General features: G+C 43.2%; 1 protein-coding gene across 4 annotated transcripts in view; it reads right to left on the reverse strand.

Annotated features, from left to right (window-relative positions):
* Positions 1–14488, reverse strand: part of iqsec1b (IQ motif and Sec7 domain ArfGEF 1b) — a 194510-nt gene that overhangs the window by 38688 nt on the left and 141334 nt on the right. The window contains exon 1 of one of the 4 annotated variants that reach the window (XM_063911928.1): positions 6185–6206. The exons of the other annotated variants lie outside the window; for them this stretch is intronic. The gene's annotated coding sequence lies outside the window, so the exon portion shown is untranslated. Of the gene's footprint in view, positions 1–6184; positions 6207–14488 lie in introns of those variants that run through there. 4 annotated transcript variants of the gene reach the window in all.

Below are 14488 nucleotides of genomic sequence, written 5' to 3' on the forward strand. Positions count from 1 at the left end.
CTTTAGCCAGCACAAGCTACAAGTCACTAGCAGACAACATTAGCAACTAGCTAGTGTAGAGTGTCCCACCTCTAGGAACTAAGGGCTACAGACACTTTTTTAGCTGGTTAGCACATCTTATGGTTAGCATATTCTCTATATTCCTCACTACTTTCATCAACATTGTTTCTGGTGACAGTAGGGATGCAGTATTTAAAAGCCTAAAATAAGTCAAACGAACCAACATCTAATGGCTAGCAGATAAAGTTAGCTACGAGCTAGTAAAGAGAGTTGCATGCTAGTAACTAAAAGCCACAAACACAACTTTAAATAAAGGCTGCTTTTACTTCATGCCTGCTTAATGAGCAAAAAAGCAATCGTTCAGCATTATGAATGCTATGAAGTATCCAGAATATAGAACATAGAACTTCAGGAAGGCTACTGAAGGATACTCAGTAAAGAGTTTACAAGCCGTTACACAGACATACAGTAACATCAAACTAAAGCACGATGATATGACTGCTATTCATCGAGGGTAATCCTTAGTGCTCCCAAAAGGGTCCCTTAGCGTATGTTAAAGTCGATCCGCACAATTTACTTCATATAAATGTGCTGATGCAGAAATGGCCGCTTTACATCATGCTCTGGCAGATCGAATTGTTGCTACGCTAGTTAATGTCTCATTTGCCATCCCCATCGGCGTTGCCAAGTGTTTTCTGTCCTGTAGGTCCGTGCATCCTTTCTAATAAGGCTAATGTCTGTTCAATCTGGTAGAGCTGTCAATATTCATCTTTATGCACAACACAAACAGGAACAGACAACTCCTTATGCATACCAACAAACACACCGCCTGTTCCCGTACAGTGAGTGAGTCAGAAGAAGATGATGCTGAACGTGTGATATGGGGGGGAATACTAAAATGCTTACACTGTCTTTAAATAAATCCTTAGCAGTCAGAGCTTGTGAGTGACCTCTGGTTGACTCTTCCTCCTGCCCCTAGAGACATATGTTTCCTCCTCAGTAACACTTCCTCTTCAAATATGACCCCTGAGGCAGTAATTCTTCTTCATACCTCCAGACAGAGTACTCCTACCCCTCCACAACTTGTTGTATCTTGTCTGTAATGCTCTTGCCTTTCTAAAATGTGCCTTAAACTATCAAAACAAATCTAAACAGGCAATCAGGGAGGGGTTCAAACAAGCAAATCACAGCGGTGAGATACCAACAGTGCGTTGAACAATCTCATGTAACAGGGAGTGAATGACAACAGCTGCTTTTTCCAGGAAAGGGAAGCTTCTTCTTCTGCATATACCTGACCTCTCTCATGAATATTACATGGGTGACAGAATACGAACAGTATCTCTCAGCTGTGTTAACCGTGTGACTGTGTGATAAGCAGCCCTGAAGGGACCTCTAAATCAGCTCCAGCACAGTTGGGAGGATAAGTTTCATCTATGTTCAGCACTCAGCAACTTCCCATTCCAGTGAGATATGATTTGGACAGTCAGCAGAAGTTATTTCCCCAAGCTAGAAAAAAATATGGATGCCACGAAGAGGAAGAATCCGTAATTGTTTTGGAGGGAAAGAAGGTTAAAAGAACAATACGTCAAAAAGAACAGGAAGGAGCTTTTCTGTCCTCCATTCAAGCCATTGTTTAAGGCTTTCATTTAACCGTTATCGTCCGTGGCGAGGTGAGCCGTGCATGACCCTAACAGATATTTGTCAGTCTGATTCCAGCTGAGTTGGTGTCTCAAACCCCGAAGACAATAATGTTTTTCCAAAAAGATTCACAGGATCTCTGTGTCCGGAGGGAATGAATGAGCTGTCTGAATATCTGCCAAATGAACAGCCTGACAGGACCTGCCATGTTCACATAATCCCCAGGTACAACCGCCCCTCCCTAAAGTGTCTCCCTACCCTTGCCTGAGGTTACCTGTACAACAACTAAACCATACCATGTTTCCTTTCCATGGAATCTAACTGAAGCATAACCAATGCAGGCAGCTACTTGCAGTGTAAAATCCTTAAGGCCATCACAACATGGCTAGCAGACAACGTCAGCAGCTAGCTAGTGAAGAGAGTTGAACGCCTAGCAACTAAGAGCTACAAACACAGCTTCAAGTGAAAGCCCCTGTGGTTTCATGTCTGCTATCAGCAGAATGATTAATGCATATTATTCATTGTTTACTTGCTTTTTTAGCCACTGTTAGCATGTCTTTAAGATTAGCACAATTCCTCTGTGGCTCAAAAAGCCTTGTTTCAAGCAACAGCAGGCAGCTATTTTCTGTGTAAAATAGACGTCAGCAGCTAGCTTGTGAAGAAAGTAGCAAGCCTAGCAACTAAAAGCTACTAACACGACTTAAAATGAAGGTCCCTTTAGATTCATGTGATCTGGATGAGCTACTAAGCAACATAATATGATGTATTAGTGTGTAAAAATGTGTGATTTTAGCATGTGTTTCTGTCTCCCTGAAGGTACAAGCTAGCTTTGGGACCTGGAGGGTTATCAGTGAAGAGTTCCACAGACTTCTAAAGACATATAAAGCTAATGCTGTAGCCGTATTACTCACATTCAAGGCCTCCATTGAGAGCTCTCCTAAGTATTCCTAATTGTAAAAAGCACAATTTGATGTTGAACTAGATGTTGGTGTTTCTCATGGGAGAGTCCTTGGATGTTCTGGTATTGTTGGTCGAGCCGCTCCGGGTACCCAGAGCGACATCCCGCAGTGCATCCCCTCTCTTTACATCCCAGAGTACGGAAGCTAATCGCTCTCTCTAACCTCTCTGAAACTGTTTTCCTGCATCAAGAACATATGGAAAAAACAGTAGCCGACCCACAACATCCATGGGCCATCTGGCTCCAAAAGCAGACGTTTACTCCCGAGCAGAAAAACACACAAAGGCAACATGACTCTAAAAGATGCATCGGATACGTTGCACATTTTTTAAGGCTATGATGTTAGAGAGAATCTGGAGGCCATATTTCACTCTTAAACAAGGAGACAACTATTCCTTTCGTTGAGAGATGGCAGGACATAGTTAAGAAAGACGGAGGATGAGATGCAGTAAAGAACTTAAGCAGGTTTATTAAAATGTACTCAGTGCCTTTATCCCCCGGACCACCAGGGTACCCTCACTCAAGTACTTGCTTATCGAATGGTTGTCTTTTATAGCCCCTGTCCTTGTTATTCATGTGCACCAATGGCATCCCTTCACCAGCATAAAAACAAGGTCAATCTTGAGGTTTCTTTGCAATGTTTCTTAACATTTTTGCTCATTTTGATGAAAACAAACATATGAAAGACATCTGCCTGCGTGGTTCAAATAATCTTCAGAAGGAAATATGTCCTTCCACAATTGTTTCCACACCAAACAAATCCACTGCTTGTAAAAACAAGTTCTCCTGTTGAGTGGTTTTGCTGTCATGTTTAGGAGTAATTCCTTACTTGTAACTGCAGCCTGGTTGTAAAAGTGAAACTAAAACAATATGACAGACCATTGTTCACTGTGTACCGCACCTCCACAACGCCTGTTATGTCTGCCGACAGTAATGGAGGCAATAAATCTAAGAGACAGCGCCCCGGCCGAATAATCCCCTGCAGATTTTCCCTGCCACATGTTACTGGGCCTTGTGGCAATCTGTTGACACTAGTCCTAGACACACATTTGGCCACTGGCGGACGTCCATAAACAGATCGTAATCCACATGAACACTGGCTGAACCCTGCGTCTGATCACTGGGCAAGGCTACGTAAACACGTTTAATGCCTCAAGTCTTTAAAGAAACCATGTAATGTTTGTTAATCAAGACCTACGGAAGCCCCGAGAGGCCAATGAGAAACACAATGTCACCTGGTGGTTTTCTCTAATACACCTGGCTTCACCTTGATCTTGCTTTTAAGTGTTTTTTGTAATAGTTATTTTGACCACAGGAGGCTGAAGTGCACCAATACTCTCATTGTTTATGGGACACGAATGATTTATGTGATCTTCTGGGAGAGTTGCTCTCTCTCCATGCACTTTAATCACACATTATGGCGCTTGATTCAAAAGTAAATGATAATCTGAGTCAAATGTACAATATCAGCTTCCCAAATGTAGTAAAGTAGAAGTATAAAAAGGTTAAGTTCCTCACAATGTTACTGTACTTGCAAAATGAAGCCTCCACTGTTCCTCTTTAGAACTGGATTATCCACCTACGCTGAGCACGTGTGAAACGAGACATCACTCTAGCAGTCTCAAATGAGCCCCGTGAAATCCACTTCTCCAAATACAATGACGAAGACTACACTTGTCATGCAGCAGCTCCGATGAGTCAGGTTTGTGTACCGTTCTACCTCAGCAGACTCCCATCAGAACCATTATCCAGGAGCGGAGTGTCCTCGGTGTGATAGTGAATGACGGGCCAGCAGAGCGAGCCTCTATCCGGCCTCTGAAACCGAACAGATGACTCATCGGGCGTTTGTCACGGCTACCTGGGCTGCTCTGAATGCTGCTCCAGAAAACTCATCTGATGGGCCCATGATTTATTTAACACACGCTGATGTATTTTGCATGGGAAACTAAATGCAGGGTGCACCGGAGGTAGAGGTTCATCCATAACCAGGCTTCGGGAGTAACTGTTATCCCTCACAGTTCAAATCAGGGATTTCTAGCTGGATTACAGTGTTAGTGAAACCTAAAGAGAATATCTAGTGTTCGTTGTAAAGGATCAGGTGTTCTCTCTCCTCTGTCAGCTGTTCTGTTCTCTAGTACTCTCAGAGTGAGTCTATACTCCTACTGCCTGAATCTGCTTCATGGTTTTCTCTTTCTTTGGTTCATTTGTTCTGTTTGTAATTCAGCAGGTGAACCTATATGTTCATAAAATAGTGTGTGTGAGATTAACTGTGTGTGTTAAACTGAAACGGAGCATTTCCTGTCAGCTCAGATCCTCTTCCTGCTTCTGTAAACTGTAGTATGAGCTGATGTGTTTCAGTGCTGGTGATCAGCCTGAATCTGCTTCATGAAAGGCAAGTTTTCCTTTAAATCAAATCATTTCTGATCCTCAATATCTTGGTTTCTTCTTTTCTAAGCTCACATTGTTCTATACAACATCTTATTGATATGTATTTTCATTGCAGTTAAAGAGGTTATCCAAAAGTAACTGAAAGTAATCAGGTTACATTGCTTTTATATTGTGATACTCGGACTAGATTACTGATTACACTTGTGTACAGGTAACTAGTCATTTCTATATTATCCTCTCTGAAACACTTGCATTAGTTTTTCGGACTCAAAGCAGGCAGGAAATTCCTTGAAAACATAAAGCATCTTAAAACCAATAACCAGGAAATGTCATCAAACTGTACGATAACTCTCGTAAATACAACACAACAACGGGTCCTTTCAATTCATAACCACAAAGGATTTCATCTTTCGAGAATTATCTGATACCAGGCGGCTTAATGCAGCGTAATCTACCCGATGTTAAAATCCTGCCCCTGAGGACATCAACCAAGAACCGGGAAAACACATCTGGCCTCAGAGATGAAATTATACCCACAAAGATCACACATAATCCAGCGCCGCGGGGCCCGGCCCTTAAAGCTCATTATTGATGAGTTAACGAAGCTAAAAACCTATTAACGTGGTTTAAGATATGAAGAGACGTGTCGGAGAAGGGACTGCCAGTGACCCTCCGTCTCATTGGCAGTGATGGGAAGCAGGAGCCCGTAAAGTGGAGTGCTGTCTAGGTCAGCAGCCTGATGCAATGAAGTATTCCTGGGTCTGTCTGAAGGATCAATAAGGATCCATCACACAGCCTTCCTGCGCTCAGCAAAAGACAGGGCAAGGATGCAGCAGAGCTCAAGGCAGAAAAACAAGAAAGCAATGCAAGTCTGCAAAGCGTCTTGGAGGACACAACAGCCTCTGCACAACAACAACAACAACAATCCAGGCACTGTGTGAGAAGTTGAAGCGTCCCTCCAGCGCTAGTTTACAAGCTAGTGGGTGTCCTCCAGCAAGCTGCCATGACATCAGACTACAGGAGACAGAGAGGAGGAGGGGGGGTGGGTACGCTAGTGCAGCTGCTGCAGTCATCTCTGCCAGACACCTGCCTGCATGGGCGACGGGTGTAAACAGAGTAAAAGCTCTCCTCCTCTATTTCCTCCTCACACAGGTCACACACACGCAGGGGGGAGATGACATGAGAAAGTGAAAGGCCTACCGGCAGAGAGAGGCAGCCCAGGATGAGACCTCCTTCCACCTCCAGCTTCACAGAGAGACAGGCCCTCTCCACCCTCCTCTCCACCCTCCTGTGATCTGAGCTCTCCCAACCCTCTGTCACTCTCTTGGCCCCTCCCCTCTTCTCTCTCTCTCTCTCTCTCTCTTTCTTTCTTTCTCTCCCCCTCCCCTCCCCTCTTGGCAGCATCGTGTGTCCGGCCTGGCGAGTCGTCCCTCTGCAAGGTCAAGGTTTGTTTCTGCACTGAGGCACAGTCAGGGTGTGCAGGATTTTTACCTCACCCTCTTCACAGCGTGGCTCTCTCTCCCCGGTCCCCCCCCAGGTGTGGAAATTAAAAAGGTCCTATTTTGTTGATTTTCAGGTTCTTTTTTGTGCTTTATTTTTCTCATACTGCCTGTGCTGCAGCACCTCTTTTCACCCTCTGTCTGAAACCAGAGCCCAGTCTGCTCTGATTGGTTAGCTGTTGTGATTGGTCAACCGCTGAGAGATGTCCCGCCCCTTAGCCTATCACGTACAATGTGCTGGAGCGCTAGCCAATAGAAATCCCTGAAAACTGCACAAATCTTGACAAAAGCCGGTTGGTTTTACCTCCCACTAAAACCCCTCACCCTTTTGAAATGTCTTGAGAGAATTGTCAGCATGATAGCTGAATTTCAGGACCAAAACCTCACTTTGAGAAGCAGAAACACAAGAAGACTTTTTAGCCACAGAAATGGTGAGGCTGTAGTGATGCCAATGTCTCCAGGTATGCCTTGGTACAAGCTCACATAGTGTCATGTTTCAAATTTAAAGTCAAGTTGTTCAAGAACTTAGTAAAACAACAAGGCTAATGCAATTGTCAAAACCTGAGCAGATATTCAATGGAAACGTTTGGTATTTAGATGCGTTCTCTTTTATACGCAAAGAACAAGATGTTCAAACATATGGAAGAGGATTAGGGCCACATGAGAAAAACATTTTGGGATGTGACCAAAGGGAAAAGTCACCAAAAAAGTTAGAAAAAAAGTCAAAATTCTGAGGAGAAAATTCAGAGTTCTGAGATAAACAAACATTCTGAGATTTAAATCAGAACTACACTTTTATTTTACTTTTGGTCACATCCCCAAAAAATTTCCCTCGTAGGGCTCTAATCCTCTTCCATACGAACATGTTGTGTTGTTTTGAAGATTAAATAGGAATGATGACATAAAAACATTGACGCTTTGCCACGGTGACTTCAGAGACCTGCGATTATTCTGACACGCTGTTACGACTTTCCCACATTCACACACATTACGGTTCTTCACTGCACATTGACTTCCATTCAAAATACATCCGCGGCCAACACAGTGACTGTAATAATGCTGATTTCTCCCGGGAGGGCCAAAGTCCTGGATTGGCAGGCCTGGCCCCCCCCAGGAGGCCGGGTCTAATACTGGGGAAGTGAACCCGAGCCGACAGCAAACAGAATGCTCTGCAGAGACAATCCGGTCCAGGGAGAGTAAGACTTACGGTGCCGACTGTAACCTGCAGCTGGCATGGAGCGGCATTAATGTCCTGTTCGAGCCTCTCTGTCCACAGGAAGTCTGCCAGGGGTCCTGCCCCCTTCACACCTCACGGGCCTGTCGCCACGACGACTGTTGTGGCAGCAAGACTGTCGGCGGTGCCAAGAGGGACGATCGGAGAGAGAGAGAGAGAGAGGGGCGATCCGCTGTGCAGGAACCACTGGGCCTATAGGATTACTGCTTAATGGGATTTCCCACTAATGGCTCCTTCGCTGACAGGTGGCGTCCCCGTTTAGCTCAATAGCTATAAAAACATCCTGAGGTTTAAACCTCTCCTCACCCCGGGATGCAAAAAATACCCATCTTAGCGAGCGCCTTCTATCAGCGCGGAAGGGTTTTCCTCCAGGGCGAGCACAAACACTTTCTATAAACAAGTGACAGTACTTAATGATGCTCATGATTACTTTATCTGGACCAGAACACTTTTAATATTATTCTATTATTCAAATCATTTGAATATTTGAGAAAAACGAGCAAATAAAGTGTTTTTAAACATAGAAATATTCAATAATTGTAAATTACAAAAAAACCCAACTTTTCTCATTGGGTTTCAAAATCTATTTCGTAAGAAAGTCCTGGATTCACTCAAGTTACAAAACTTCCTCAAGCTTTCAAACAGATCACAAAAATGTACGCTGGCCTACAAATTCAAACACACTACAACATCCCAAAACACTTCCATTAGGAGAAAGGTGCTGCAGCTTCCAAAACGATGCAAATACGAAAACACAAATGTGCCGAAACACGTGCAAATTGTTAGAAAACTCCTCGACACCGGCTTTAGTTTCAATAATCAGGGTACGTGTATTTATGTGTTGTAAGAAAGGAAGTAGTCATCACATAGAGACCTACGGTACCCCAAATAGTGTCCTAACTCCTTAGGCATACACTGGTTCAAACTAGTATGTGTTCTTTGGTTAGGATAGCGGCCATCCTCGAGTGCAGGAGCGCAGAGGATGCTATGTTTATCTTCCTAGAGGTGAAACATCATCACCAGCTCTCAGACACACTCTGCATTCTTAAGATGATCTTATTCAGTCATAAGCGATGCACTTTCTGTCTTTAGGATTAGTTTAAACAGTATGTTCCCCGTACTAACGAAGAAGCATCTTCACCGACACACGTGCAAGTTTACTAAAAGAGCTGCACAAACTGAACGATGCAAGAAGCTAAGACCACAACAGAAACTTGGACACTTCAATAGTTGCGGTGGAGTAAAAGTATGAGCAGCATAAAATGGAAAAACTAAAGTACATCAAAATACTGCTAAATGACCGGCAGTGGTGTAAAGTAACTAAGTACATTTACTCAGGTACTGTAGTTTGAGGTAGTTTATGTGTGTCTAAGTTTAATTGAGTAACTAATCTTCACACTGAGAACCTAACTTGATTGATTGGGGGACAAACAACTTGATCAACAGCTCTAATAAACGGCTGTAAGGCTCCTCCTCTACTTCTGCATCCCCACGTTTCCCTTCACATCATTTAGCTCCCATTGGTGCTGTAAGCGAAGGAAAGCCAGGCAGGCAGAGGGAGGAAGTGCGGGAGACAGAGGAAGACAACAATAGATGGAGGCACGTCATAATGTGATGATGCTAATGAGGATAAAGCAGCTTGCCACCTTTTCTCCATAAGCCTCTGAAAGCAGGACAGCGTGTGACATGGAGGGGATCAACAGCAGCGCTCCACTCTCTGCAACAGGAGGAAATGTGGGCAGGGTTGGGAGGGCTACTTTAAAATGTACAAGTTACTTATGAATTCAGTAACCTAATCTGAGTATCCCAATATGAAGATGTATGAGATGTATGTGGCCCTCAACATTTTCAAATTTCTGTCACTTTTTTCAAAATGCTTTAAAAAAAAATCCCCCAAAAATTTATGACTCATTTTCAAAATTCAGATTTTTTTTAAAATTCAGACTTTTTTCAAACTTTCAACTATTTTTTCTAAATTACTACTTTTACATTTATTTCTCACTTAAACATAAATAAAAATCAGACACTTTTCAAATAGTTTTTGAATTGTTTTCCAAATTCGGACTTTTAAAAAAATATTCAACTATTTTTTTTTAACTTATTTTCCAAATCTTTTCATAACTCTGAGTGGATCAGGTGTTCTCTCTCCTCTGTCAGCTGTTCTGTTCTCTAATACTTTCAGAGTGAATCTATACTCCTACTGCCTGAATCTGCTTCATGGTTTTCTCTTTCTTTGGTTCCTTTGTTCTGTTTGTAATTCAGCAGGTGAACCCAGGGGCTGTGGAAGATGGAGGTCTGGAAGAACATTTAAAAAAGTAACCCCTTAAATGACGACTTCTAGTGATTTAATTACATGTAGTTACTCTTACAGGGTCATGTATTATCACAGTCTAACCCTAACCCTAACACCTCACTGTAGATTCAATGTCTATATCTAATTAAATATGCCATTCATGCAAACCAAATGTAAATTATATCCCACTTTTTAAATGTATCAGCTGTAATTTAGCCCTTCAATAGTGCTTTATTGGTCAGACAGTTTAAAGACTATTATCTTCATGTTTTCTACTATTTTACCTTTTTTTATTTCTGATTATGTGCAATACTTCTTTTACATGCTGCTGCAGCGAAAACATTTCCCATTTTGGAATAAATAGAGTATATCTTATGTTATTATAGGCTACTGCCTGAATATGCTTCATGAAAGGCAGGTTTTCCTCAATAAAATCATTTTTGATCCTTAATCCTTCTTTTCTAAAGGTCACATCATTCTGTTGTCTTACCTAAAACACTTGTTTACTTCCTGAAGCAATCCAAAAATCATTGAAAGTAATCAGGTGACATCACTTTTATATTTTCATACTCACATTAGGTTTAAAGGTAACTAGTTATTGAAACAGAATCCAGTTTTAAAGAAACCCCCCAACTCTGGTCCTGGGATTACAAACCATCCACCTGTCTTGCTCTGATGCTGTATGACCAGTAGAGGGCGCCATTACCCCAGTCTTCAGCCCCTCTCAGAGCTCAGCAGCATCATTACCAGCACTCTAATACCCAGAGCCAACAATATGACCAGAATTGTTGTGAGCATGCAGCGAATATTTGGCACAAACAAACTTCCAAACAGAACACCTGACACCTCTCACTTCACACATGTCCTTCCCCTCGGGCGGAGGACACACCGGCTGATGTTATCCCCGGGCCTGTGCTCTGAATTATAATTGGGGTGAACAGGCCTTGCATTCAGATAAAGTGGAAATAGATTTTCCTCTCTTTTTGTTTTTGACCAAAGCATTCTCTTCTGTAATTCTGAAGTCTCTTTTTCTATCTCCCACCAATTAGAAGCACGCACGCTGAGTGAGGACGTGGTGGTTGTGGGGGTTTGGTGGAGAGAGAGAGAGGGAGAGGATGGGCCATCTCCATCAGCCTGCTAACCACTCAGGGGATCTCATTAGAGCAGCCCAGCGGCTCGGTGTAGTGTTGGCACTACTTCTGACACCACGTCAGTACCATCGCCTTCAACGCCACGAAGAGGAAGAGTCGTAGCGAGAAAAAGAGCAGCTTTCAACTGTCACAGTGCGAAGGTGTCCCGACGATAGGGCGACAACTGCTTTCATTAAACGGCGTTAAGGCGAGGAGATCATGAAACGGCTTCCTTTGAGCTCCAATACACTAATTGAATCAAGGTTTTTGTAATTCACAAAAGCTCTGATCGTGGCTTCCATAATCCCATGACACGTTTCAGCTTTTAGCAGACGCTTCACCTGGTGTGATCACTCAGGTGCTGATAGAAAAACAACCCTGAACGCCCCGTGCAGATACAGCCTTCACAGTGAAATCCTTAAGGGCCCGCGCGTCCACATACTGCCACAAAAAGCGTCGCACCAAGCGTCTTTTTTCTAGTGTTCTGCCTTTTTTTCCAACAGCTTGTTGTTTTTGCCGTCTCTGTGAGAAGTAAACTATCATACCAAAGACAAAACATGTAATTTCTTTGAGCACACGGCCTGCTGGACCCTGTGTGTTGCGGCCTGTGAGTGTGTGTGACTTGTATAGGCCTCCTCCCTCACTATACAGTTGTGCAGGAATGAGTCCTAAAACCCTGAAATTAGTTGGCTTTTTTAAGGTCTGTGGTGAATACAAGCTGAAGAGATGTTCACGTTTTGTCCCACCACATACAACAAGTCAGTTAGTAGCTCCACTGGTCAATGTCCGAATCTTATATGTGTCATTAAAACGGCGGTTGCTAATGTTAGAAATAATCAATATATTGAAACGGAACATTAAAAGATAATTCACTGTTTCTGGACGGATCATATTTGTCCACTTCCGGTAGTATTTCCGGATGTTGTTTTTAGCCTCAGATAGCATGTAGCTAATATTGTATTGTATATATGAGTAGAGGGAGAAGGACGCCTGGAGTTACATATTGAACACACCGCCTCTACCTCTCACTCATTGATGCTGCAATGATACTGTTGCGTGTTTAATAACTGATAAACTTCAGAAGGATTGCATAATAGAATATCGTAGGTGAGAGATTCAGGACAGAGCTAACAAGATGGCGACGTTGACGTCATAAGAGGACCCGCCCCCGACGACGTGAGCCAATAGAAGAGTACGGAGAACCCCATGTGACAAGCGGCCAACAGGATCCAGCCACTACCAACCAATGAGAGCACGAGAGCGGAGCACGTCTTATTTTGAAGTTGTTTATTGTATGGTCGGAAAGGGGTGGTTCTATAAAACATGTTTGTATTGTGAGATCTCTCTCTCTTTTGTTCCCGACCGCCAGACAGTAACTGCTGATGAGCTCCACTCAGTCAGCGGCCTGTGGACGCGTGTACCGGGCTATTGAGCCACAGCTGTGACACTTTTGTAAAACCTACTACTGCATCCTTTTATTAAACACTCCTTTTGAAACTTATATGAGGAGCTTCACTTCCTTTTCTTTTAAATCGACTCCTGGGCTTCAAATAAAAGAACATTTCCTACACTAACAAGCAAATGAATGAGAATATTGAACGGCAAAACACCGATCATTATACTCCTTTAGCTTTGCATCAGTGCTGCTATTTGACTGATAGGTAGCTCCTTGATAGCCTGACGTTAGCTTTTTACTTCTGCCGATTGCATACGCTTTGTTAATGTGTGTGGCTCGTCCTGCTGAAGTGTCATAACTGTGCGTTGGCCACTGAGCTTATGTTATGCAGTATACCAAAATCCAATTGGGATATTCCATTGCTTATTGTTGAAGCAACAGTTGCGATGCTAACTTCCCAGTCCTACGAAAACACGCCATCACTTCACCACTCTACACGGCTGCAAGTGTGTGAGAAAGCATCTTGTGGTTGGTTGTAATAGTGGAAAAACAATGTCAAACAGACATATAGCAGCACACACAGATCAAAAAATCAAAGGGGGCAAAGCCAGTCCGTCACATGTCTTTCATGCTGGGAACAGACGCTGCAAAGTGCCCTGAAAAGCGCCTTTCTGCCAGAAAAAAAGGCACAATGTGAACCTCAGATATCACGCAGTGAAGCCTTGGCAAGCAGAACAACGAGAGCTACAAAAGAGCTTTCATCAAAACAGTAAAGCTTATGCTCTGTCACACGTGTGCTAACAGCAGCAGCGCTCACACGGCGGCTCTCTTTCACTTTGGGAAGAGGTGCGAGCCCGTCGGTGTTGGCTGGCATGGCGAGCGCTGAGGCAAAGCTTGTCATGCCATGATGCCTGCACTGAGAGATGCAGCGGCGGTGGGATGAGGTAGGGATCGGCTCCACTGACTCACGGCGGCAACAGACGGCAGATGTTTGTGTGCACAGGCAGGGGGCTTTAATGAGTGTTTACTGCCGTGTGCTGAGAGATGTCGGCCACATCCTGCTGTCGGGCTGCTGAGTGCCACCTTCAGGGCCAGACAACATGCATCACCTGAAAATAAACCTGGTTTAGTACAACTTGGGTCTTATGGCAGGGTCTCACCAACTTTCCTATTAATGGCATAGTCTAATTAAGCGGCAAATGGAAGCTGACAGACAAACCACAGAGGAAATCTAAAGGAAATGGAAAGCAAAAAGCACCAAACAATCTAACTTCCTGTTAACTTTGACCTACTGTGTTTGCCATATAGTTGTCTTACTGTGGAGCAGCGCCTTGTCTTCATAAATCCAAAGTTTCCTGCTCTCCACAGAAATAGAAATGAATCATCAAAAAGTATTCCCCTTTGTTTTGTGACGGAGGAAACTAATGTTTGTTGTCCACATGCCACGTTAAATAGACCGGACTTCTTTCCGCGGATTGATACGACTGCACATAGGCACTTGGTCCTCTTTAGCAACGGTCTGTTATCGGAAATTCACAACCACTGGAATGTCTGAATTAATCGATTACAATCAGGTATTCAACTCAGCCGTGTAACAGTTCTACAACAACCTGGACATACATCATTATACCTGATGATATACCAACTTTATTTGGTTCATGCATGCACATTGAGTAAGGAGACATTTCATTCACAGCTGACAGATCTCCTATGATTAGGAAATAGATTTGCTTACACACAACTTGCACTCGTTGTTTTTCTAAATGTACAAGAGTATTGTTTCACAGTTTGAAGGTTGAGGTAATATCTTTCAGCAGGGTTTATTTAAGTTAGTTTGGTAGCTATTCTTCAAGGACGCTTATCTCTTTGGTAAGTATGTAATAGTGCAATAATAGAGGCACAAAACTCTAGTTTCTAGAGATGTCAGCCATTGCTTAAGTTTGCAAGTACAT

Source organism: Eleginops maclovinus, chromosome 20 (genome assembly GCF_036324505.1).
Source record: "Eleginops maclovinus isolate JMC-PN-2008 ecotype Puerto Natales chromosome 20, JC_Emac_rtc_rv5, whole genome shotgun sequence".
In the NCBI taxonomy this organism is placed as follows: Eukaryota; Metazoa; Chordata; class Actinopteri; order Perciformes; family Eleginopidae; genus Eleginops; species Eleginops maclovinus.